The sequence below is a fragment of the Schistocerca gregaria genome, chromosome 8 (genome assembly GCF_023897955.1).
Source record: "Schistocerca gregaria isolate iqSchGreg1 chromosome 8, iqSchGreg1.2, whole genome shotgun sequence".
Lineage (NCBI taxonomy): Eukaryota > Metazoa > Arthropoda > Insecta > Orthoptera > Acrididae > Schistocerca > Schistocerca gregaria.
In genome coordinates, this window is record NC_064927.1 from 490,763,121 (window position 1) to 490,790,387 (window position 27,267).

Consider the following 27,267-nt stretch of genomic DNA (forward strand, 5'->3'; position numbering starts at 1 on the left):
AGAGAAATTTGTTAACATCGAGTATAGATTTATGTATCAGGAAGTCATTTCTGAAAGTATATGTATGGAGTGTAGCCATGTATGGAAGTGAAACGTGGACGATAAATAGTTTGGACAAGAAGAGAATAGAAGCTTTTGAAATGTGGTGCTACAGAAGAATGCTGAAGATTAGATGGGTAGATCACATAACTAATGAGGAGGTATTGAATAGAATTGGGGAGAAGAGGAGTTTGTGGCACAACTTGACAAAAAGAAGGGATCGGTTGGTAGGACATGTTCTGAGGCATCAAGGGATCACAAGTTTAGCATTGGAGGGCAGCGTGGAGGGTAAAAATCGTAGAGGGAGACCGAGAGATGAATACGCTAAGCAGATTCAGAAGGCTGTAGGTTGCAGTAAGTACTGGGAGATGAAGAAGCTTGCACAGGATAGAGTAGCATGGAGAGCTGCATCAAACCAGTCCCAGGACTGAAGACGACGACAACTTATTTACGTCCGGGGAACATATCCGTTAACACCGGTAACAATTCAGTGCTACGACGGCGCTCAAAAGAGACACACCGTTCCGCCTGAAACGTTCACGAGTTTGCCCTGGCAGCGAGTGAGGTGCCTCTCACTTGGGGAGAGCGCGTTCAAATACCCGGCCAGTGGTCCAGACTGGTTTCCCTCAATTGCCAGGACGCTCAGCACTGTAAAGGGAACTACTGATTTTCTACCCCTTCCTTGTACTGTGCCGACTTCAGCGCCTCTAATAATCGTCGCCGGTCTTCTTTGAAGCGCTTGCCCTCTCCTAATTAGCACTGACCATATGTTAACAGAATTCCCAACACATATTCGGAACATTAAATGATTCATTCGCTTTCAAACTTCTGCAGTTTCCAAAGTATTACACGTACAAATATCATTAATGGAAGAATAAAATCGTAAACTCGCCGAGTCAGCATTGTGAACACCAACTAGCGTTACGAGTGCACCGCCTTGAGAAAAGAAATAAGTTTTCATGTCCTGGTATATGAAGGAGGTTTATCTGTTACAATAGTGCAGAGTGCTCAGAGAAGGAATTATGGAAAATAAACGTCACCCAAACAGAACATTGTTCATTTAGATTGACAATTTAGGGACACTGGTTATCCCTGCAAATAGAAAGTGCGGGTCGAAATGCAACCGTCGAAAGGGTGAGGTAAAGTTTCGTAGGCATTCCAAGAAAACAAACGGTCACGTACTTGGAATACCGCAAAAACAGTGTGGAAGATTTTGCGACAACTGTACCGTATCCATTTCGTGCTACAATTGAAACCAGAAGATTGTGGCCGGCGTCTTCAATTTTGTCCCACAATGCAGGAATCTCTTGTTGAACATTTCGCCTCGAAGCTGATATTCAGCGAAGAAGCTGCTTTACACTCACCTGTAAACGTTAATCGCCACAATGCGAGGGTATGGAGCACTGTATAGCCTTACGAAATTGTGGCGCATGTACCAGATTTGCCGAAAATTAATGTTTTCTGTGAAATGTCACGGACAAAGCTCTAAGTGGAACGTTTTTTTCTGTGAGACGACCGCGACGGGCACCTCTTACTTGATATGTTGCTGTTGTGGTTTACTCCACAACTGGCTACTGATTCCGAGATTTTCAAAATGACAAACTTCCGCATCACTGGATTGATCTTAGTGGTGAAGATGACTTGTGACTTTTTTTACTTTGGTAGGTGCATTAAGGACCGCATTTAAGGACCCCACTGCCAAAACCACTGGAACAGTTCAAAAAACGCATCAGTGCTGCTGTGATGACTATCGACCGGATGTTGCTATACAAGGTATGGGACGTACTACCCCTTGGCTGATTGTCACGTGCCAAGAGGGGCACTCATACACCATTTGTCGAATGAAATGCTATTCATGCTTCAGTCATATTTGTATATGTGATACCTTGGAAAATACACAGTTCTGAAAACGAATGAATCATTTACACTACTGGCCATTAAAAATGCTACAACAAGAAGAAATGCAGATGATAAACGGGTATTCATTGGACAAATATATTATAATAGAACTGACATGTGATTACATTTTCACGCAATTTGGGTGCATAGACCCTGAGAAATCAGTACCCAGAACAACCACCTCTGGCCGCAATAACGGCCTTGATACGCCTGGGCATTGAGTCAAACAGAGCTTGGATGGCGTCTACAGGTACAGCTGCCCATGCAGCTTCAACACGATACCACAGTTCATCAAGAGTAGTGACTGGCGTATTGTGACGAGCCAGTTGCTAGGCCACCATTGACCAGACGTTTGCAATTGGTGAGAGATCTGGTGAATGTGCTGGCCAGGGCAGCTGTCGAACATTTTCTGTATCCAGAAAGGCCCGTACAGGACCTGCAACATACGATCGTGCATTATCCTGCTGATTTGTAGGGTTTCGCAGGGATCGAATGAAGGGTAGATTCACGGGTCGTAACACATCTGAAATGTATCGTCCACTGTTCAAAGTTCCATCAATGCGAACAAGAGGAGACCGAGACGTGTAACCAATGGCACCCCATACCATCACGCCGGCCGATACGCCAGTAAGGCGATGACGAATACACGCTTCCAATGTGCGTTCACCGCGATGTCGCCAAACACGGATGCGACCATCATGATGCTGTAAACAGAACCCGGCTTCATCGGAAAAAATGACGTTTTGTCATTCGTGCACCCAGATTCGTCGTTGAGTACACCATCGCTGGCGCTCCTGTCTGTGAAACAGCGTCAAGGATAAATGCAGCCACGGTCTCCGAGCTGATAGTCCATGCTGCTGCAAACGTCGTCGAACTGTTCGTGCAGATGGTTGTCGTCTTGCAAACGTCCCCTTCTGTTGACCCAGGGATCGAGACGTGGCTGCACGATCCGTTACAGCCACGGCGGATAAGATGCCTGTCATCTCGATGCTAGTGATACGGGGTCGTTGGGATCCAGCACGGCGTTCCGTATTACCCTCCTGAAACCACCGATTCCATATTCTGCTAACAGTCATTGGATCTCGACCAATGCGACCAGCAAAGTCGCGATAGTATAAACCGCAATCGCGATAGGCTACAATCCGACCTTTATCAAAGTCTGAAACGTGATGGTACGCATTTCTCCTCCTTACACGAGGCATCACAACAACGTTTTACCATGCAACGCCGCTCAACTGCTGTTTGTGTATGAGAAATCGGATGTCGCCACCGGCGCCAACCTTGTGTGAATTCTGTGAAGAGCTAATCATTTGCATATCACAGCATCTTCTTGCTGTCGGCTAAATTTCGCGTCTGTAGCTTGTCATCTTCGTGGTGCAGCGATTTTAATGGCCATAGTGTATAACATCCCTGTACTTTGGTGAGACATATGTGTCCCATCAACTACGAAAGGCTCAACACCTAAATGTGTTACGTGGGACTCGAACCTATAATCAGCTTTATAATGCAACAATGCTATCCTGAGTTCACGGACAACGGCTAAGAAGTAAATACAAGCGGCCAGGAGAGCAGCGAGAAAAGTGGCGCGTGGCTTCGAATTCCTTTGAAGCAGTGTGGATAGCCCGTGGCTTCTTCGCCGTCGGATTTCTTCTTCTCTCCGGTCCTGCGCCCGCCAGTGACAGCCAGCGGAGCGTAAAACCCGAGACAAAAAGCAGCGCCCGAGGCTGTCGGTGGATTGGCGTGGCGTGGCGTGGCGTGGCGTGGCGTGGCCCCTGGCGCTGCCGCTATCTGCCGTGCGCCGCGCTGCACCACCTGCCCGACTCTGCGCTGTTATCGGATCCGCACGGCTGACGGCGCTGGCGTTCCGTCACGGCTCCGTGCCGTGGGTCACCGCGCATTCTGGCGGCGACTGCGCGAAACAGTCTCCTGTCAGACCGGAGGTACGAGTTGCCACTGCCACAGCGTGGCGTTATCTCAGTGGAAATACAATACACGTCAAACAATAGGGCTCCGCTCGGAGTGCCAGAACGCAAATTACCACCTGTCATCTTCCGCTAGTCCTCTTAATGGTTATAGAGTATGTAAACATTTGATACGTGATAAGCCGCTCCTCGTTATTTTGTCGAAAACTGACATGTTGAGAAACATGGCCGTAAAACGGCAAGATTTATACCTGAAACAGCAATCAGCCACAACTATGATTTAACAAGGTTTATTTGGGTCAAACCGCCACCGGTTTCGGAATTTTTACAAATCCATTTTCAGGTTTCGTTTTGTTTTTTTGCTGGGGCCTCGTTTTGTATGTGTTATTGGCTTGCTGTGCTATGGCAACGAAAGTGTTTTGTTTACTGTTTTGTAAATATCGCGATAGGTTTATTTCTTATGATCTCTATCAGAGCATTTATGAAAAGACTTTAAGTTATTAAAACGTGAAACATGGTGAAAACGTATGGTTCTATTACTTATATCTTGGCTGCGTTCATTTGTTTGGATGCGCAGATATGATACAAGACACTTCCAGTACTGACTGAACTACAAACTAAATCTCTCTCTCTCTCTCTCTCTCTCTCTCTCTCTCTCTCTCTCTCTCTCTCTCTCTCTCACACACACACACACACACACACACACACACACATACACTGCATCTGCCGAATCATATTTCAAGTGAAATAACAGAAACTGAATGTGATTTTTCAGTTAGGTGTTCATAGTTTTCGTATTACAATGTTATACATTAGAAGCTTACGAAACTTGGTTTAAAAGAAGAATGGGTAGATCACGTAACTAATGAGGAGGTACTGAACAGAATTGGAGAGACAAGAAATCTGTGGCAAAATTTGTCTAAAATAACGGGTCCGTCGATAGAGTACATTCTGGGACATCAAGGGATCGCTAGTGTAGTTTTGAAGGGAAGTGTGTGCGTGTGTGTGTGGGGGGGGGGGGGGGGAGAATCGAAGAGGAAGAGCAAGAGATAAATACAATAAACAGGTTCAGAAGGATGTAGGTTGCAGAAGTTATTCGGAGATGAAGAGGCCTGTACAGGACAGAGTAGCATGGAGAGCTGCACCAAACCAGTCCTCGGGCTGAAGACCACAACAACAAAGCAACACCAACACTATTTCCAAACGTCAAGCATAGCGAAGTGCACGAGCAAATCGCGAGGTGTGAAGCATAATCGAGAAATCAGACTTCGAATTTTTTCTGTTATGACGTTCAAAAATGTAGGTTAGAAGTCTGCGTCTACCCCCACACCATATTGTCCAACGCGTATATGTTTACCACTGTACGAAGTACATGTTGAAACGGTCACACTCATAAAAAGACTACAGCTTGCCACTCAGTTACGGTGTTCAAGCGCCTATTGTTCCCTGGGCAGTTTGTGGAGAATTAAGTCGATGTTATGGCACCTGTGACACCAGTCTAAATCCGTAGCCCACGGTTTGGAAATTTTGAAGCTCTCCAGTATTTGTCATTGCTGACGCTACCAATACTCTCGTACCATGTCCATATCAGCTCATTTTTACGCTGTACCTTGCGAATTTAGAATGAACCGCAGGAAAACGAGGACCACATGCGGCGGTGGTGGTCCCTTACCTTGTCCTTCTACATGCTGTTTCCATCATGAGGGCAATTTCATTCAAAGAGACAACGCGTCATGCATTGTGTATCGTAGGGAATTGCGAGATAAGAAACACACCCCGATCCCAGTAGTAACTATACAGTGAGGTGACAAAAGTGATGGGATAGCGATATGCGGATATACGGTGGGAGTAGTATTGCGTGCACAAGGTATAGAAGCGCAGTGCATTGGTGGAGCTGTCGTGTATACTTAACTGATTCATGCGAAGATATTTCCACGGTGGTTATGGGTGCACGACGAGAATTAACAGGCTTTGAATGAGGAATGCTAGTTGGAGTTAGCGGCATGGGACATTCTGTTTCGGAAATCGTTAGGGAATTCACTATTCAGAGATCCACAGTGTGAAGAGTGTGCCGTGAATACCAAATTCAAGGCATCATCTCTCACCTCGGACAACGCCGTGGCCGACGGCCTTCACTTAACGACTGAGAGCAGCAGCTTTTGCGTAGACATGTCACTGCTAACAGACAAGCAACACTGTGTGAAATAAGCGCGCAGAAATCAATGTGCTACCTACGACAAACGTATCAGTTAAGACAGTGCGGCGGAGCTTAGCGTTTAGGGGATATGGTAGCAGATGACCGATGCAAGTGCCATTGCTAACATGACATCACATCACATCACCTGCAGAGCCTCTCCTGGACTCGTGGCCATGTCAGTTGGATGCAAGACGAATGGGAAACCGTGGCCAGGTCAGATGAGTCCCGATTTCAGTTACTAACAGTAGGTAGAATTCGACGAAGGCAGCGATCCAAATTTTCAACAAGGCATTGTGCAAGCTGGTGGCGGCTCCAAGATGGTGTGAGCTGTGTTTACACGGAGTGAACTGGGACCTCTGGTCCATCTGAAGCAATCATTTACTGTAAATGGTTATTTTCAGCTACTTGGAAACCATTTGCAGCTATTCATGGACTTCATGTTCCCAAACAACGATGGAATTTTTTATGGAGGACAACGCGCCATGTCGCCAGGCCACAATGGTTCGCGATTGGTTTGAGTAACATTCCGGACAGTTCGAGCGAATGACTTGGCCACCCAGATCGCTCGATATGAATTCCATTTATGCGACATAGCCGAGAGGTCCTCACACAGGACGAGTCAGCTAATGTTGACGTGCGCTGCACAGCTTTTGTGACATCACTTCCTGTTATTTCAAGTTGAGGAGGCACTGCAGTAAACCAAACAGAAAGTAAGCTGAGTGAGATTTCGTCAACATGCTACGAAACGTTGAACCAATACGAGGCAAGAATGCTTTCTATGTCACAAGCAGACCCCATACTGGATACCGCCGTTTTCAGTTGGAGCCCGTATTTGATAGGTTTCTCATTATAACTTACATCCTATGAAATCTGCTGTTTCAAAGCACCAGGACATTGAGGATGTCTCGAAAATATTTGGTTATTGGTGAAATTTGTTGTAATAAGATGACGGGAAATGTCATACTGGTGGTTAAACAGTTTAGTTGTTTCCGTATTGTAACTAGCGTGTTTTCAAACAATGCCGTTTTAAGGCCACACCACATTCATGACTCAACACAAACGCGTTGTTCTTGGCGAGATTTTATTATAATTAAATGTAAGTTCATAAAACATCGTCCAATGAAGCCTTTGGGAGGTCGTAAAACATAATAGAAGGTGGTATGATGGCCAAGTACAGAACAGCGAAGTGGGTAGAGGCGATGAGTTACGAAGTAGTGGATTGCTGGTTCGTGTCTTGCTGCAGCCAACATTTCTTTATTTACCTTCGTGTTTTCTAGAAGATTGCGGAGCTTTCTTATTTATTTAATAGACATATTTTCGGCCTTAGGAGCTCAGCATTCGTTTGTTGGGTAAGGGCTTGGCGACCCCAGGGTTCCGAGCAGGGCACTGGTAAGCGTCACCATCAACTGTCGTGTTAAGCTCTGGGCACGCTTCAGCCTCCACTGTGCGGCGCGGCGGTGGGACGTTGTGTGTCGCAGGGAACGGGGATGTTGGTTTAACCGGCCGCATCGCGAGGATGGTAAAAACCTCTACACAGTATCAAGGTGTGCTGGGCGCTAGTGAGATGCATGGCTGTTGAGGTGAAACAGTCGTCAGCGGGCGACCTCTGGAGAGCCTGCCGCACCTCAGTTCTATAAGGCTTACGCGGGCCTCTGTCTGAGTGGGCCCTAATTTCCCTAGCTCCGCGTGGGACCGAGATGGAACCCTCGAAGTTTTCTCCTTTTCCTCCTCGAGGAAAGTATGGGCAGCTGGTGGGTACTAACAATCAATCAAATAGAGCGCTCGTGCAGCCAATCCTCCTGACTTAGGGATTATACAGAGTTCTTCAGTATATAGTAACAGAACGCGTGCTGCTGGTCAGAGTGTGGGTTTGAGAAGGTTTCGACTTTTTATAAATTCAGAAAGGTTTAGAGGATATCGCAGGTACTCTGAAATCAGTCAAACAAATTCGTAACGGTATGCTGTTGGTTGAAACTGCTAGTTCCCGACAAGCCACCAACCTGCGGAAAGCTCAGTGTTCCACAACACCTTTACTATGAAGGTGTTGTGACAGAGATCTGGTCGACATTCCTAAGGAGGAATCGAAGGATGGAGGGGCCAGGAAAGGATCGTTGAAGCACAAAATTTATGGAAAAGGGTAGATGGGGATCTCATAAAATATGACTCCATCCTCATCTTTAATAGCACGAGATTCCCAGAGCATATCAAGGCAGGTATCATTCGTCTAAATGTACGGCCTAGTGTCCCCAACTCAATGCGCTGTTTTCAGTGCCAGAGATTTGTTCACACCACCTTAGGGTGAAGCTATTTGTAACAAATGTGGCAAGGCCACCCACGACGGAGTTGGTTGGTCCTCTCCTTTGTGTAAACTGCTCTGGGGATCACCCTGTCTGGAATAGGGATTTCAATGTCTTCCTTGAAGAAAGGAAGATACAGGAGACTAAGACATCAAACGCAAGAAGATCTACAAGCCCGTGCAGTGTCCCAAATTCACTACATCATTTGCTTCGGCCCTTAAAAAGTCTCGACAGACAACACTTCTGCGCAATCGGAGGTTGCTAATGCCGGCACTAGTGCCTGCGTTCGTCAGTGCACACGTCGGGCTGCAACTGTTTCAGATCCAACAGCCCTCCCGAGAACGTCAGATGAACTACAGTTGCCACTACTGTGGACCTCCCAGTGAATCCAGAGGCAGAGCCCGGTAGTTCCAACAAAGCCGTCCCAGACTGAAAAAGCAAACGAGAAGCTTCCACCACCGGTGAAACACAGGAGGCATTTCATCAGATCATGTCGATGTCATTCGACTTGATGCCTCTGCTTCATAGCCAATGGACTGCTAAGTCCACCCAGGGCAACCATACTGCAAGGTTGGAACTACACCCGTTGTGGCCTCGCCACTGCGGCAGAAAGACAGAGTGAAAGTCCAACGCCCGTGATAAATTGCTCCATACTACAGTGGAACATGAGCGTCTTCAGGACTCCATGCGGAGAAACTGCAGCTTCTGGCACAGGCACAACTCCTGTGCTTCTGTTTACAGCAAACACATTTCAGAGCCACTTATATCTCTGTGCTGGGGGATATACTCTCCACCGAAAGGATGACCTGACAGGGGAAGAGCCAATGGAGGGACTGCTGTTTTTATCAATAAGACACGGCACCCCTCTGCTGTCTCCATGGTTACTGAGCTACAAGCAGTAGCTGCTGCAGTTTATGTAGGTCAGAAGGTCGCTGTATCTGCTCCCTGTACTTGCCTTCACAGGATGCGATAGACTCTGATGCTCTCAGAGGCCTTATTGTGCACCTGTTTCTGCTACTGCGTGATTTCAGTGCCCATAATGCACTATGAGGCTCAAACTACAGTTGTCCTCGGAGAACTTCATGATATCCCAGAAGCTGTGCACCTTCAACACAGGCAGTGCCATTCATTCCTCAGCTGGTACTGGGTCTTCCTCAGTCATCAAAGTCTCTTTCTGCTCACCAGCTCTTGCGGATTCAGCACGGTGAGAAGCAACTGATTATCTTCATTCCAGTGACCACTCCCTACTGTGAATCCAACTGTTTGGTGGAGGATTGGTTGAACAGAAGCCACCGAAATGGATAGTCAGCAGGGATAACTGGACACTGCTCAGCCAGCTGGCTGCGTTTGAACACCGTGACAGTGTACAGTAGTGGGTGGATAACATCATACGAGTAATCCATCATGCTGCTGACGTATCGATCCCAAAGAACTCAGGACGTCTCAGGAGACGACCTGTACCTTTGTGGACTAATGAGCAATCTGAGACAGGTGTGTGGCTCTTCGACGGTTTAAATGCCGCCCGACAGCAGACAACCTCACAGGCTTTCGAATCGTGAGATCAAAGGCTCGACGCTTAGTTAAGGTGAACAGGAAAAGGTCATGACAAGAGTTCCTGGACTCTATAAACCATTCCACTTGTTCTGCGAAAGTATAGGAAACCATTCGGAGGACTTCCAGCAAACACAGACGTTTACCAACAGCAGCAGTGCTGAAACAGGGGTGTCTCCAAACAACATTTAGAGACATCGCTCAGACGATTGCAAAGCATTTAGCAGTAACTACAGCCACTGCCAGCCAGGATCTGGCGTTTCGCAGCAGCCACTGCAGAGAGAGTCAAGTTGGACTTCAGATCCCACAATTCTTACAACTAGTCTTTGTCCATGTGGGAGCTGAGATCAGCACTATCTGAGCCTCATCATACTGCACACAATCATGACCAAATCCAGCGACATTTGCCAGCAGTCAAAGGAAATCCTCCTCCGATCTTTTAAGCTTACATGGAGGACAGGAAACTTTCTCAACTCATGAAGCGAGGCAATTCTAACACCTCAAACCAGGAAAGGACCGCGCATGTCCAGTAGTTACTGGAGCATCGCTTTAATGAGCTCTGCAGGAAAGAGCCTAGAGCGCGTGGTTAACTGCGCCTGGTCTGTTTGGTAGATACCAGGCAACTCCTTAGCAGCTTTCAGAATCAGCTGCAGGGATTTCGGTCCACTGTCGACAACCTGACCCTACAAGTGGCGGCCATTCAGCAGGGCTTTCCTACGTTAACATCACTGTGTCAGTGTATTCTTCAATATTAGTAACGCGTACAACACTACTTGGACACACAATATTCCCACACAACTCGATCAATGGGGCTTTCGTGGCCACCTCCCCATTTTCATACGGTCCTTCCTATCTGAGCGCTTTCTTCGGCCTAGAGTTGATGACTTGCTGTCAGATAGTTTTGAGCAGGAGAATGTCGTTCCTCTGGCCAAGGTTTTAATTGTTACTCTCTTTGCCACGGCCATAAACAGTATTCTGTACAATGCTCCTTATTTGTGGAATATTTTGCTGTTTTCTGTTCCTCCTCCAGTGTCTCAATAGCGACCCATCAGTTGCAACTTACAGCGCATTGGTTGGAGGAGTGGGCTGTAAAGACAGGTTTTCAGTTTTCTGCAGAGAAGTGTGTGTTCGTTCATTTTAATCATTCTCGTCGTACTTTTAATTTACCTGAGTTGCGTATGAAGGACACCATTACACATTTTAAAGATTCGGCGAGGTACCTGGGCCTCAGTTTTGACTCCACACTGTCGTGATTACCGCATCTGGGAGACCTGAAAGCCAGAGCCCTGAAGGCACTGGATTTCAGAAAGTACCTCAGCCGCAGTTCTTGGGGAGTAGACGGGGAGCGTCTGCTCGGGTTTTATACGGTTTTGTGCGTTCATGGCTAGACTGTGGATGCACAGTGTACAGAATAGCAAGGCCTTCTTACCTGAAGATTACTGATGCTACCGACCAAGAGGGGATTATGCTGGCCGCAGGTGATTACAGGACCAGCCCTGCACCCAGTCTGCGTGCTGGGGCTGGAGGACCGCCACTCATCGTCCAGCAGCAGCTTCTCACGGTGCATCAGGCATGCGACTTCACTTGCATACGACACTGTTCCTCGTCCATCTCTGGTATGCCTTTACTCCAATCGTCCACGAGTGATACAGCGTGTGCTGGAGTCACTCGGTGTGGAGCATTTGTTTCAACCGCCTGCCACCGTGGTTACTGCAGAGGGCAGGGGAGACTTCAGATTTATTGCAGCTGAGGGAGGGAACCAAACAGCGAGGTCATCGGTGCCACCGGATTAGGGAAGGAAGTCGGCCGTGCCTTTTCAAAGGAACCATCCCGGCATTTACCTGAAGCTATTTAGGGAAATGACGGAAAACCTAAATCGGGACAGCCGGATGCGTGTTTGAACCGTCGTCCTGCCGAATGCGAGTCCATTGTGCTACTCACTGCGCCGCTTCGCTCGGTATTTAGTGCAGTACAGGAGAGATTGCACTCCTGCTTCTGTTTTTAATGTGATGTTTTCTGACTTTTATATGAGCACCACAACTATGTAGCTATCTTGTTACAGAACAACTCTGTTGGTTGCTCTGTTGTTTTTCTGGATTGTGTCCTCAAGGTACGACGCCTTGAAGACTTTACTGTCTTCGAAGTAGAATTATATGTGGTATTGCGGGCGCTAAAGCAGAGACTTTGTTCCGGTGCTAAATTTCTTGTCTGTTATGATTCTCCGAGTTCCCTTCAATATCTACGACGATTGTACCCAGCAGAGCAGAATATCTGGGATGTCCTCCTTCAACTACAGAGACTGGGGAAAGAAGGTGTCTTTCTGTTGGGTACCAGGGCATGAACGTATTGCGGGGAACGAAAGGGCAGATCTAGCAGCCAAGGAGGCGTGTCGTAATCCTCAGTTATTTCAGTGTGGCATCCCTATGCATGCTATAGCCGCATTGTTGAGATCCACAGTTTTGCGTCCTTAGGGAGGGGGGGGGGGGGTTGGAAGTGGCAGACAATAAGCTCCGTCTAGTAAAGCCCACAACGCGACTTTGTCGTACCTCCTTCCACTCACGACAACGAAATGATGTCCTCCTTTCTCGTCTTCCCATAGGCCACAAGTCCTACGACGCATGGCTTCTTGCTCCGGTGCATGTGGCTTGGTGCAGGTCACCGTGCGCCATATTTTATTGGTCTGAGTTTCATTTTCCGACCATCGAGCCGCGGCGGTTTTGCCGACGGATCTGCCCTCTGTTTGAAGTATACTCCAAACGAATGTGGTTCGAGTTTTAGAGTTTTGTGAATTGTTCAACATTTTTCCGAAGAGTTTAGGAAGATGGTTTTAGTGTATTAACAGGGTGATTGGCCCACCCATGTTTTTGTAAGTAGTTCAGCCAGTGACATTTCCCTGTGACTTTCTTCTGCTCCCTTTGTCGCTTTACTTGTGTTTTAATCTCAGGCTACTTTTATTAACTAGCGTACTCTGAGTACTGATGATCTCTCCGTTAAGCGCCCATAAGCGCGCGACGCACGCGCACAGAGAGAGAGAGAGAGAGAGAGAGAGAGAGAGAGAGAGAGAGATAATTATTTATCTGCCATATTTGTTGCCTTGTAAATAAAAGTGTGCTCTTTCTCCAGAGTGAACTCCCACGATTTTGTAAAGTTGTATAAGCGAATGTCTTCACTAACTGGACATGGAAATTTCCTTTTAGTCTTACAACGTGTTCATGGCTGTTGAAGTTTTTATTATGTATCGATCCTTGCCCTCTGTTTTGATCTTTGGTCGTCGATTGCGACTCGAGCGCGAGGTGGCGCGCTCTGGCGGAGACGAAAGAAGTCTATGGGTGAAAAGTGAGCGCAGGGGCCGAAGATTTGGCCGGTGTTGGCAGGCCTTGTGCTGTGCTGTAGCAGGAGGGCATAGCAGATTGGGGGCCGTTGACGGCTGTTGCTATGTGGACTTGGCTCACTCATCTGCCCACATGAAGACCGTATGCTCTCAGATGTAGACATTTGATGTTTTACATTGATTTTCCTGTGCTAAAGTTTTATTTGAACATATTTTCTGGCCACTGTGTCTGCAGGTGAGTTCAACTTGAAGTTCTTGTAAGTGCAGTTGGCTCTTGAACTCTGAATTCCTTTTCTGATTTATTGCGCAGGTCTGTATTGTGATCCGTTAAGTTTAGAGTGATACTGAACAGTAAAGTTATGTGCGCCAGGTTATGAGTCGCTTCACTGACATTAAATCTGTGGTCATGGGGGTATTTGTTGTTTAACCCTCTCTCACTACTGGCATTTGTTCTGTTTCAGGCAGGACTGTGTATAGTCCAGCAGAAGACGAATTCGACTGCCGTGGTATTCCGCCGGATATTTTTGGGACTTTTGGGTGTTGCCTCTGCACCGGATAAGCAATGACTGTAAGACTGATTTATAATTGGATATTTTGTGAACGAGATGCAGTGCTAATTTAAATCTTGTTTGGACCCAAGCGTTTTAAGATTTGAATTTCCAGAGGTTGTTCTTGATTTGACTGTAGCCTCACGTTTTTTGTAATTTTTATTTTGTGCGCTCAGTTAAAATTGTCACCGGACTTTCGGATTCACTGGGGTTTTCTGGGCTTAGCTATGTAATTTGATTTTGTGAGCACGTGGTTAGGGACTCTATAATTTCATATTTAGTAATGCAGGTTCTGTACTCCAGGTGTCTACGCTAAGTTTGATTGCCTGTGGGCTATACACGGACGTGTGTGTTAAGAGTATGGTCGCGGCTTGTGGTCCTAGTTTACGACGGCCGTAGTCTTCCGGTACACTATTCATCACCCCGCCAACAGTCAGGCAGTCAGCCAAACGAGGCATTAACTGCGTCTATCGTTGTGTGCGACGCCGTTTTCGGAGACCACTCCGTGCACGGAATTCATATACAAGGTAAGTTGTATTTGTTTTGTACTACCCCTGTCTTCTCAAATTTTGGTAGAATTTGACCCATTTTGACTATTTTTTTACTATTTTTCGACAGCGACTGTCTCAAGAAATATGTAAAGGCTTTTTTTTTTAAACTACCGCTAAAAGTCACAATCTTTGTCAACTATTATTACTTATTTATTTACCGACATGTTTCGAAGGTTAAACCTCATCTTCAGGCTATATGGCATTACAAAAACAAGTTTACAAGGTCATACTGATATTACGTAGTCTTTTCGTAAATGCTGCGGTCACCCTGTGGAAGAAGAGAAAATTAGTAAGAGGTGATGTCACTTTATAAGCTGGACTGATATTTGAACGAAAATTGTGTAACAGTCACTCACTTTGTTCTTCTGTCGTTGCAGTCTCGTTGTGATGTGTTGCGGTGTATCCATTTCAATGGCTCTCTTGGTCACTGTTCCCAAATTGTCACTAATATAGCAGTAACTTGGAAACACGATCACAAACAGTTCTGTAGTGTAGTGGACAAGATGGTGGTTGAAATACAGCTGGTTTCGATTTTACTATTTGTCGATCTATGTTGTATCAGATGTTTACATGTCGTCTGCACGTCTTATCGTATTACAGATGTAGGTTGACGAAATAAAAGTCGAGCACATGATATAAACTATTTAATATTTCTAAGCTATTGCTGGGGCTAGAGTCAAACGAATGTCATGTTAAGTATCTTTTATTCTACGAGTACTGTAGTGAAATTTCAAAATGTGAATTTTTGAGGTCTGTCATTTCATTCAGGATCTCGTTATTCCCAATGTGGCCATGGATGAATATTTCCATTTCATCCAAGATGTCCATTTTCCAGCTCTTTTCTAAATTTTGTAGTACTTTGAGATCATTGTCTATTGTGACACTGTGTACCGTTTCATTTGTTTCGCTCTAGTTGATTTATTCGGTTTGCCAAGTCTGAAACAATGTATTCTTTAAAGGTGGTTTTAAAATTTCTTCGTATGGCCAATGTAATTGTTGCAATGACTGCATTTAACTTCATAAATCGCTGATTTCTTAAGTTTCTGTGGGATGAGAGATGTCATGTACGATTTTCTTTTTAAGTTGTTGGCAAAGGTGATACTGATGTTTTACAGCTTGGCAATTTTGTCTGATATGACGCCTAAATATGGTAACGTTATGTACTTGGTAGCCGTGTCACGTTGTATGTTACTTTTAGTTGTGCATGGTGATAGTCATTATTACGTGCAATGTATTTGATAATGTTGGCGATTATGAGGCAGAAATGAACACTAAGTGGGAATTTCTGTGCTCTGTTTAAAAAGGATCTGAATGCACCTTTTTTTATGTGATTAATAAATCCTCCACATCACAACTAACATTACATTACATTACATGTGCTGTGGGGACCGTCTCGTGCGGTTGGATTTTCCGTCAACGTCGGCTGCCTCGCCTCGTCTCGTGAGAGGATGACGTGCGACGCAATCGATCGCTTGTAGTGTCAAACTGAGAGTGCAAAGTTTAAGGACAAATTAATTTGTAGCAAAAACGTGCAATTCAATAAGGTATCGCAAATGAGCCATTTGCGACTTACTTTCGAAAGTGTGGTTACGATCCGCTTCTGACTTCAGAATGTGATATTGTCCTAGTTGGTATGTACTTAAGTAAATTTTTCTGTTAAGTTACCACGTGTTCGGGCTCCTATTTCACCCAACGCCTGCCGTAGCAATAAATACAGTGCTACTTAAGGACGTTACATGTAACTAGTTAATGTGCACCTGTATCAGTTAAAGGCGGTATTTGACGCGTTGCTTTCACATTTGAAGGCAATACTGCGCCGGACTCTTCATTGAGCTAAGAATTCTTTGAAATATCCTGGGCGACTTCTAAATCTTGTCAAAAGCGTACAATTAGCTACTACAGTTCTACAGCTGTTCACATTTTGCTACACAACCCATGAACCGCATTACGCAAGGTAGGTAGACATTGGTTAATATGAGCCCGATTAGATAAGAATTCAATCTGAAGTTCACATTTCACATACATTCGCAATTATGTCCGCCTCCATAGCCGAGAAGTCTGCGCGGCTGACTGCAGTGCATACGCGGACGACGTAGAGAGAGAGAGAGAGAGAGAGAGAGAGAGAGAGAGAGAGAGAGAGAGACAGAGAGGTGTTCTATTACCTGCCCTTCCGTGCCAGGACTGGGTGTTGTTGCCATCGTCATCAGCGACGCACAAGTTGCCCAAGTAGCGTCAAGTAAAGACTTCCACTGGGAGGCCAGGGAGCACCAGATGGGGCCTCGCAGTCAATATGCCATGGAATCATTTAATTCGCAACTCGCCGCGCGGAATAAGCCGAGCGGTCTAAGGGCGCTGCATTCATGGACTGTGCGGCTGGTCCCGACGGAGGTTCGAGGAGGAGATTAGTGTTTAACGTCCCGTCGACAACGAGGCCATTAGAGACGGAGCAGAAGCTTGGATTAGGGAAGGAAATCGGCCGTGTCCTTTGGAAGGAACCATCCCGGCATTTGCCTGAAGTGATCTAGGGAAATCACGGAAAACCTAAATCAGGATGGCCGGACGCGGATTGAACCGTCGTCCTTCCGAATGAGTCCAGTGTGCTAACCACTGCGCCACCTCGCTCGGTCAGAGGTTCGAGTCCTCCCTCGGCACGCGCGCGCGCGTGTGTGTGTGTGTGTTTTAAGTCTCATAAGACTTCACACACATTTGAACATATTCGCAACTATCTAGCAAATGCCTTGTTTGCAGTCAAATAGTGCGGCTCTTGCTTTCGTTGATGTACAGTTTTCGATACTGTGATCCACTCTGCATACAAGGTGAGTCAAGAGGCAAAGTACATGCTTTGAGCGGTGATATTAGTGATTCTGCACAAAAACTTAATATGGACATGTGCCCTTTTCCGAACGAACTTATTTTCTGTATTAGTCAGTCTTTGTTTACAAAGTACAGTCTACAGCAAGCTGAAACGCGGAATTTTATACCAGACACTTGGGATGTATCAAGTCGGGAAACTATTTCAAATTGGTCAAGAAAAACAACCTAAGCTGCAGCACGTGGGCGTCGCGCGGGGGTTTTGAATATTGTCGCGCTGTTCGCGGAAGCATATTGCTAGAGAGAAAAAACACGAATAGTGTCTATTTTTGAGGGAAATTTGATTCTGTACTGAAACGTTTTCGTTGGAGGATGCGGTTATTCAAGCTGTTAAAGATAAACATACAGAAGTGATATTAAATGTGTTCTATTTCGGAATACGGCGTAAGTTCAAGCGAAGTGTTCGTTCAGAATTAGTCACCCTCCTTTAAAACATTACCTTTCCTCGACTCATCCTGTGTATAATAGCGCTTTTCTATAAGCTCTAGTCTCAAGAATTATTTTTAATGGAAAGGAATTAATTCTTTTCCTAGTAGAGCACGATTCAAACCCACGTCCGGCCTTCCAGACTTTTTTCCGTGATTTTCCTAAATTGCTCCAGGCAAATGCTGGCGTGGTTCCTTCTCCCCATCCTTGACACAACTGGGGCTTGGGCTGCGTCTCTAATGACCACCTTGTCGACGGGACTTTAAACCCAATCTTCGTTCCCTCGTTAGTAGTTAGAAATAGAATTAAATTTAGAAATTTGAGTTACTACTTATCTGTGACGCTTATTTTAAAAGAAAAATAAGCCACTTCCAAAATCGCTGGATTTAGATCACATGAAGAGTCCCAAACAGGTTACTTATATCTAAGGGGATAGGGAGGCAGAGTAGTAGGGTCGCTAAATGTTTTCAAACCGGCACTGATAGTGTGGTGTATAAGCAACGCATTATTTGCTTGCAGTAGTTGAATCTTTCGAAATTCAGGTTGAGATGTTTATATTTTCCACCACCGCCGCGTCGTTGTAGATTTCACAGTACAGCTGATCCACCTCTGCGTTGCAAATGTTTTGAGTGAAATGCCCAGTCGATGCGCCGCTGTTTTTCGTCAATTGTACCAACATTGAGAGTAATTTAGTTCTTGGGGTTTTGTAAAATTCCTGGATTCGTCGCGGTGCAGCCTATGAAAAGGATTTCGGAAAACTCCCAAATTCCAGAGCACAGCACAGCACAGCGCAGTGCAGTGTTAATACCAATATTTCCAGGACTCTGGTGTCCGATCCTGGTGAACTGAACCGGTTACATCGCATGTAAACAAAGTTGACATCAAACGATGCAGAGTTCACGCCACAAAAACAGACGAGTGAGCCTACAATACATTTGCTCACAACCATAGCCAAAAAACGAGTTCCCAAGACGCCTGCGCGACCTCTATTTATACTTTTGTTAACAATTACATACAATGAAAATTACAATTAAAAGTTAAACCGAATATGATATACACATTGTAAATTTTTAGCAATCTCAGTGCTGAACCTATTTTAAACTTAGTTACGAGTTAATATAACATTTTCTGAACAATTGTTACAGGTAACAATTACATTTCTAAATTTCTTTAACAAATCTAGTCCTGAATTTTAGTGCGAACATATATCGGAGTTTAAATTAACGTGCTTTATTTATATGTTCTATTTAATTTGCTGTAGTAATATTATGATAGGTTTACTGGTACATCCTGACCATGTTCTCGATTTCTTTCGATTAGATACAGTATTAATTTCACATTTATATTGTTTCTCACGTAAGAGCAATGTTAAATGCTTTTGACACATTCAAAATACACACGGTGGCTTTAACACACATGGTTTCAGCAAAGCATCGTTTTCGAATTATACGTATACTGAAATAGTGGTTATTTTTGTATGTAATTTGGAAACATGTCACTTTACATCGAATTGACTGCATTTGAAACAGTTATTTATTCACATTGGACGATTAGGACTGGTGTTTGTATATCTACTGTTCGATCACTTTCCTCGATCAAAACCAATAGACTTCTTTTCTCTGCGAAAATGTCAATGACTCAAGAATAGGTATCCTATTTGCTTCAGCAGAACGCGGCTCTGTTAGCCCGGTTACGCCTGTAGTTAGGCCAAGCGCGTACTTTTCTCCGACAATTTTTTTAGCAGCTGATTGACGAGAGGACGTCGACACGCTCAACGCACGCGGCTAACGTAGCGGTTGAGTGCGTCGCTCTCCACGGCGCTTCCGCCGGGGAAAGCGTTCGCTTCCGCGGCCTTTCCCTGCGCTGTGGCGGCAGTATACAACAGCGCGACGCCCAGCCACCACGCACCAGCCGTGCATACGGCACTCTGCCGCGCGAGTGACACGCGCGTATTGATTCAGTGCCGCATCAACCAGCTGCTCAGTGGCGTGAAGGGGCGTCACCAATCTAAACACAACTCGCGGCCCGACAAAAGCCGACAGCGGCACGAATCGGCTCAGGTGTTGCCATCATTACAAAGTTTGCTGTACGCGAATGTTTTATGGACATAAGAAGCCAAGCTCCTGTTACACGACTACTTTCGTGTCTCGGCCGAATACTGGTGGCAAGTGTACGCCAGCGCCCTCTCACGAATACAACTATACATTTAAGCGTTGACTATCATAAGCATGACTATCATAAGCATGCGTGGTATGATGAACATTTTACATTTCTTACTTTCGTTTACTTTGAAGGCAAGGAGAAAAGGTGAAGTGGTAGCCCAGCGAAGAGCCTGTGCTTACCGTCACGTATTTTTGATTTTCAAATGTGAAACGTTTTTCCTGCCCCTCCGTAGGAGGACGGACTTACTTTCTACCGGTGAACTGAGGTAGCCATTTAGGGCGATGTGAAAAGGTGAAGAATTGACCAAGCAGTGAAGGAAAAAGAAAAATTCGCAGTAGGTATTAAAATCCACGGAGAAGAAATAAAAACTTCGAGGTTCGACGATGACATCGTAATTCTGTCAGAGACAAAGAACTTGGAAGAGCAGTTGAACGGAATGGACAGTGTCTTGAAAGGAGGATATAAGATGAACATCAACAAAAGCAAAACGAGGATAATGGAATGTAGTCAAATTAAATCGGGTGATGCTCAGGGAATTAGATTAGGAAATGAGATACTTAAAGTAGCAAAATAACTGATGGCCAAAGTAGAGAGGATATCAAAAGTAGACTGGCAATGGCAAGGAAAGAGCTTTTGAAGAAGAGAAATTTAACATAAAGTATTAAGTGTCAGGAAGTCGTTTCTGAAAGTATTTGTATGGAAGTGAAACATGGACGATAAATAGTTTGGACAAGAAGAGAATAGAAGCTTTTGAAATGTGGTGCTGCAGAAGATTGCTAGATCACAAACTAATGAGGAAGTATTGAATAGGATTGGGGAGAAGTTTGTGGCACAACTTGACCAGAAGAAGGGATCGGTTGGTAGGACATGTTCTGAGGCATCAAGGGATCACCAGTTTAGTATTGGAGGGCTGTGTGGAGGGTAAAAATCGTAGAGGGAGACCAAGAGATGAATACACTAAGCAGATTCAGAAGGATGTAGGTTGCAGTAGGTACTGGGAGATGAATCTTGCACAGGATAGAGTAGCATGGAGAGCTGCATCAAACCAGTCTGTCTCAGGACTGAAGACCACAACACCACCACATGTATTTTCTATGTGCATCGAAAGGAATATAGTATTTAACTGAAAGATTGTATTTATTATTTCAAGAAATAACTGAAGCCCACCTGTGTACTTCCGAAAATGGACACGGATTCTTTACCCGTTTACATGCGTAGCCCAGCTTATTGTGCTTGTCAGAGTGCCGAAAAAATCTCATTAATTCAATATATCAAATTATATTTTTTATTATATTATAGTCGACTAAGGTCCGTTTTCTTCGTGGCCTTGGTCAGTTAACTTCATGCACGTGTTACGTGGGCGTTACTTGATAACGATAGCTTTGCTGCGCATGCGATCAGTGTCTTATTGGATTATCCTAGAATCCTTGTTTTATATCTGAACTTTATTTGCATCAAAAGAACTGCTTTGCACAGAAGTGGCGCGATCAACTAATTTTTATAATTTGTAAAATTAAAGGTATATTTTCTAAGGATATAAAATACACTGAACTAACATTTAAATATGTGCGGTTCTAATTAAGTGCAAAAAAATAACTGTCGGCTCCCAGCTTCTCTTACGCTATCAATATTACCGGTAATCCTACCATTTACTACGTCACGATAAATTACACTCACTGAAAAGAACTTCAAAGGGAAAGTGTCGTCCAAAGGCGTAAAAAGACCAACAGGTAATAGTTAGAGAACACACGTTTAGAAGTTATTGTATAACACCTCTTCGTATTATCGTTTGTTTCAACATGTCAAATAACGTCGAAAATTACTTTCCGTATAATAATTTTCATAATAAATATCTATTTACGTTATTATTTCTGCGCGGTGTAGGCTTTAGTTATTTCGCCTCTTGTCGGAAACCAATTGTAGTAAAACAATTTTCATGCAACCTTTACAATGTCAGGAAAACAAGATAATGAAGACCTAAAACCCATTACTATAATTGAGTGAGCACGGCGACATTACGTTAACTCTCGCTATAGGCAGACTACACCATAGTCCCATGTTTCTGGGCATGCTCAGAATTTTAGAACTGTAAACACCCCACAGTTAACTGACTCTTGCAACGCGGTTGGCGGTTTATTTAAACGTAAGACAGGTCACGTACACCCCTCACAATAAGTCGATTTTTACAAGTTAGTCGTCTTGCGACCAAGACTGCTTCTAAAAGAATGTTACTTGTATCAGCAACCAGTGTGAAGGTGGTTAGCAGAACTAGTCCGGACCTTATCAGTGTTATATGAATCACTGATGTGTGTGGCAGAAGGTACTTTTTATTGTATCATTTGTTTCCTCCCCTTCCGTTAACGACTGGGGCCTAAGTTTTTCGCTCGATCTCTAGAGATTGAGAACTAAAGAATAGTTTGTCATGAAATAAGGTTTAAGTTGAAACTTCCGAGCAGATCGAAATTGCATACCGGACGGGGTCTAGAACCTGGGACAGGCAAATGCTCTACCAACTCAGCCATCAAAGTAAAACTCCCGACCCGCCCTCACAGCTTTATTTCTGCCTGTACATCTCCTACCTTCCAAACTTCATTCTGGAAACCATCCTCTAGAGCCCAGGCTGTGGCTAATCCATTTCCCCGCAATACCGTTTCTTCCAGGACTGCTAATTCTGAAAGTTGTGCAGGAGAACTTCTGTGAAATTCGGAAGGTAGAAGAGCAATACAAAGGTCTTAGGTTCGATTCCCGGCCTAGCACACGGTTATCCTATGAGGAAGTTTAAAGTGGTTTGAGTATCTGCCAGTCAATTGGTTTTTAATATTTCTTTCACACTTAATCAACTTACACAGTACTATGACCATTCGTAACGGTCTTCTTGGTATACGCTATTCAACTGCTCTGATAAAGGAACCTCCACACTTGAACAGTATTAAAGTATCGGACCTTCCACACAGCCTCTTCTGACAACCTGGTAGCGGTACTAAGTGACAAGGAGGGTAATCTGGTTGTGTATGCGTCGTGCGGTCAACAACATAAATAGGATATGATCGTGTGCTTATCACTGAGCACATGCGAATGGAAACTGACTACACTCTTCCCTCGGTACCTTCTTTTTCTTGGGTCTTTCTCTCGCATCTGCACAGGGTCGGCTTGGTTATGAAAGAATTTAGCATGGTTAATTCAAGATGTGGCCGGATGCTCTTACTGTCACTAAACAGGTACCCTCCCGGACAGAATGTGTGTACGCCAACTTTCAGCATGTAGTGTTATTCGCGCGGAAGTGAACAAAAATTTTCCACTTGTTAGAGAATTGTGTAACTGAAGCGGGCCTTCGGTACTGGCCTAGTCGGATGTGGGGGTGGGTGGAACCGCCTGAAAAACAGCACCCAAGCTGGCCAGCATACCGGCCCTCGTCCCTAACCCGCCGGGTGGCTTCGATCCTATGCTGGCGCATCTCCCACCTGCGAAGCGGCGCTTGAACATTCACGGTTATCCGGTCGGGTTTTTTCCTCCCCCAGTGACGACCCGACCCTTACATTTCTTTCGACGTCTGGCTCATTTCAACTTTAAATTTTTTTTCCAAGGATTAAGTTTTGAGCCTTGCAGCTGCTTCAGCTTTCTTCCTCGCATTAATATTGTCATCTGGCCATTAAAGAACTACAATACGCTTACAACCCCTATGACAATTTTCAATTACTTTTTTGTATAGGTCAGATGACTTTCATCAACCGGCTCCATCCATCCATCCAATCATTTGGCACAGGAAGTCTCAAATGGCATTATAGCTACTTTGAAGGTGCTTAGTTTGTGTCTTCTAGATGCTTAGTTCTAAACCCACCTGCACTAGATAGTTTTGACGTTCATTTCGTTCATTTATATCCATTCTATGTAGCGACCTGAAGGGTGGTTTGCACTGTGCAGTGCTTTACTAAACACGATGAATTGGCACACGCAGCCAGTCAGATGGGACGGGGCAGGCACTTCTCCGAACAACGGTCGAGCCTAGCATCCTCACATCAGCTGGCTATCCGTCGTGACCAGCCACAAAGCCTAACTATTTTCTTAGTGCACTGCATAACAATTTTTATTTTCGTGTACATCCTGCTTTCGACACAGTTTACTGGGTAAAATCTTTATCAGTTCCGCTGGTAAACATCAACCTAAAGAAATTAAGCCCTGATATAGGGGAAATCTGAAAAGTATTTACGTACAGAGGGACAAATGTACACAGTAAAATGTAATGAAATAGATCATATCGGTCAAACGGGCCGCTCTTTTAACGTACGTTTACCGCCACGGAATAAAACTGCTTTGGGACAGCTTTTATCTGAGACTGGTCATTCTATAGAGAACATTGTATGCGTATTCTCCGCAGGGCGGAAAAAGGCCGAGCTATTAATTTGTTGGAAGACCTTGAAATTTAGAAAGCGAAAAAAAGCCGACCAAAGTGTTTGACTAGCAGAGCGATTTGGTGCTCAATGCCTACTTTGCTTTGTTTGACAATGTTCTTTTATCATTGAACGCTTGTTTTATATATATGTTGCCGACAGTTGTACCTAGTATCCAGTGCCTTACACATTTACTTCGTTTTCTTACGTTGTGCGCATAACTCGGGTGTTTTCTTGTTTCCCCCTGTTTATATAATATACTTGATAATCTTGCTGCTGCACTGGTACGGGGTTTTATCTTTTTTTTTTTCCTGGAGCGAAGTGCCGCAGGGTAGAAGGGGTCCTGTGGCGGTCTCGTTCCTCTACACCCTTACCGCCTATGCGGCGTTCTGGCGTTACGGCGCTGAGTATGGTCGGCAAAACATTGGGCTTCTTTAGCTATTTGTTTCATCGTTTTTATATTCTGTGTACTCGGAAACTTATCACTGGTCATTATCTGAAATATCGCCTCTTGGGCGTATGTAAATTACTTCCCCTTCTTAACAATCTTTTGTCATGTTCTATTTCATTGCTTTTATTACTGTAATGCCTGTTACACCTTAGAAGTCCATTCCAAATTTTGGTGACTGTATCCTCTTTATTTTACATCTTATAATTATCACTGAAGAATGTGTGTACGCCTACAATAGTGACTTCTGGCCAACTTGCAACACATTTTGTGACTATACAGGGCGGTAGCGCATTCTGTTAAACGTCTAGCGTTGCCAGGCGGAAAGTTTTTTTATGGTCGTGTCACACTAAATGCATAAAAGTCCGTCCTATCCAGATTTTTAGGCTTTTTATCTATGAAACGGGACGCACAATAAAGGCTCTCTCCGCGCTAATGACACAAGCGCGACGAATAAGTATAAAGAAGAATGCGTTATACCATACGGGACGACGCAGCTGTCGCTCTGCGCAGCCTGCAATGTAAACCAGGTCTTCATTAATCACGCGCGAGATTTTCATATTCTCTCGTTCGCTAGGCACAAACTCTTTTCGTAGGAAATGTAGTGTAGTTAAATCTTGTACTCAGTTAAATACTCCCTAGATATTCGTAGTTTCTCAAACAAAACGTACAAAAACAAGCGCATCTCACCCTTCACCACTCAGTGTTTCTAGTACGTTGTTCTTGCCACTCCCACCTGCGACTGTACAAAAATTTCAGACTAAACGAACCACTTCGACCTTCTTTGGTGTTTATTGATTGGGCTATTACTTCACCAGCATAGTCTGCCATTTCGTTAACATGATTAATTTAAATGTGCCCGTGAGGGTAATGAAAGCAAAATTACTTTTGTAAACGTTACGCTAAAACTAATTTCGTTGAAAATTCGATCCAAACTTAACCCTCACAAGCACAGTAGTTTCATAGTGGGAAGGCCAGACGAATACAATGACGTAATTGTTTATTTAATGCTGTTAAAATTCACAAAATATTCGGTGAAATTAACACAAACGACAATTTTACAATTTTTAACTGCTCAACTAAGCCGGTGTCACAATAAGGCCAGTCAACGAAAATGAAAAGGTCGAACGTCGGGAAGCACTTGGTGAGAACAACTAAGACACTCTAGTGAAAAGTAATTCCAGTTCAAACCTTAACTGCAATAAATTTCCTACAAAAAGGTCCTGTTAATTCTTTCTCAGGACAATAATTTGCGCGTGATCTATAAAGATCAGAAGTAACATTACGGGCTGCATGAAACGACAGCGGTAGGGGCAGTTGAATCAGCCTGAACAGATATACCAACAAACGCTGTTCTTATATCACAAACGCTTCGTCATCCACAGAATATTTCGCATAACGAAAAGCAGCTCCTCATTCCACTTCAGTCTGAAAACTGACGTTATTTATTTACGCTTATACGTTACTGAGAAGGCAAATATTCGATCGATAAATAATGAAAAACCGATGCACATGCAACGCTCGAAATTTGGATATAGTTATCAGAAACATTGTTTCGCTCCTGAACCCGGTATATTTTACACCGAAGGGTCCCAACCCTGCCCACAAAACGCAGCATCTTTCAACGCTGTTAAGTTTAGGGGGGGGTTCGGAACGGAAGAAAACCGAAATAATAGTGAAAAGGGAGAAAGCAAAAAAGGATGTAAACCTAAACGCACTGAGCATTAGCATCAGCAAATTCCACGAGGAAAATTTATAAGACAGCACATTCAGATACACTTCTACCAACATACTACGGTTTAACCTACTTATTCATGCCTTGCTGAATCAACACTGGGAAATGCAACCTACACACACACACATACGAAGCATTGGGTTGCTGCGTAATTTCGCAGCGTTTTTATTTTGCATTTAGGTCCCCCCCCCCCCCCCGCTCTGTTGCATGGGTTTATTTATCGATTGTCATTTTTAAATTGTATTTTAATGTTGCTACTTGAGTTAATATCATGACATTTAAAGACAGTGAGTGGAATTGTGGACGCTATAAAATGGAGTGCCAAGTTGAAAAAAATATCAAAATATTTACGCCATGTTCTTCTGTTTTCAGTTGTGGGGCAGCAGCGGATGCAGCCAGAAACATTAGCTGCGTGTATGGTGATGTCGGCATCGGACAGAACGGCAAGGAAATGGTTTCCTCGTTTTAAGGATGGTCGTTTTCACGTTAGTGACTCTCCACGTCGAGGAAGACCTTCGGCGTTTGAGGATCGTTTAAACGCATTGATGCACCTAGCGAGGTGGCGCACTGGTCTCGCCTACGGGAGGACGACGGTTCAAATCCGCATCCGGCCAAGCTGATTTCCTTGAATGGCTTCGGATAAAACACCAGGGTGGTTACTTTGAAGAGTCTCGGCCGACTTCCTTCCCCAATCCGATGAAACCGGTGACCTCGCTGCTTGAGCCCTTCCTCCTGAGTCAAACAACAATCTCTGACACTCACTGATTCGACGGTACGGTTCGTTCGTCTGCGAGCCACACTGATCCATTATCTCTGGTTTACAGCGACGACAGCCGCAGGCACACTTTGCCGGTAGGTGGCGTTGCGCCATGATATCGACGATGCCCTTCAACCCGGGGGC

General features: G+C 44.6%; 1 protein-coding gene and 1 long non-coding RNA gene across 21 annotated transcripts in view; one reads left to right on the forward strand and one right to left on the reverse strand.

Annotated features, from left to right (window-relative positions):
• LOC126284064 (GTPase-activating protein CdGAPr) overlaps nt 1-27,267 on the reverse strand; it is a 718,807-nt gene that overhangs the window by 312,609 nt on the left and 378,931 nt on the right. The gene's annotated exons all lie outside the window — the stretch shown is intronic.
• LOC126284066 (uncharacterized) lies at nt 13,270-26,760 on the forward strand. Its single transcript, XR_007551433.1, has 4 exons — nt 13,270-13,471; nt 13,698-13,804; nt 14,088-14,311; nt 26,739-26,760. It is a non-coding gene; the product is annotated as an uncharacterized LOC126284066 (long non-coding RNA).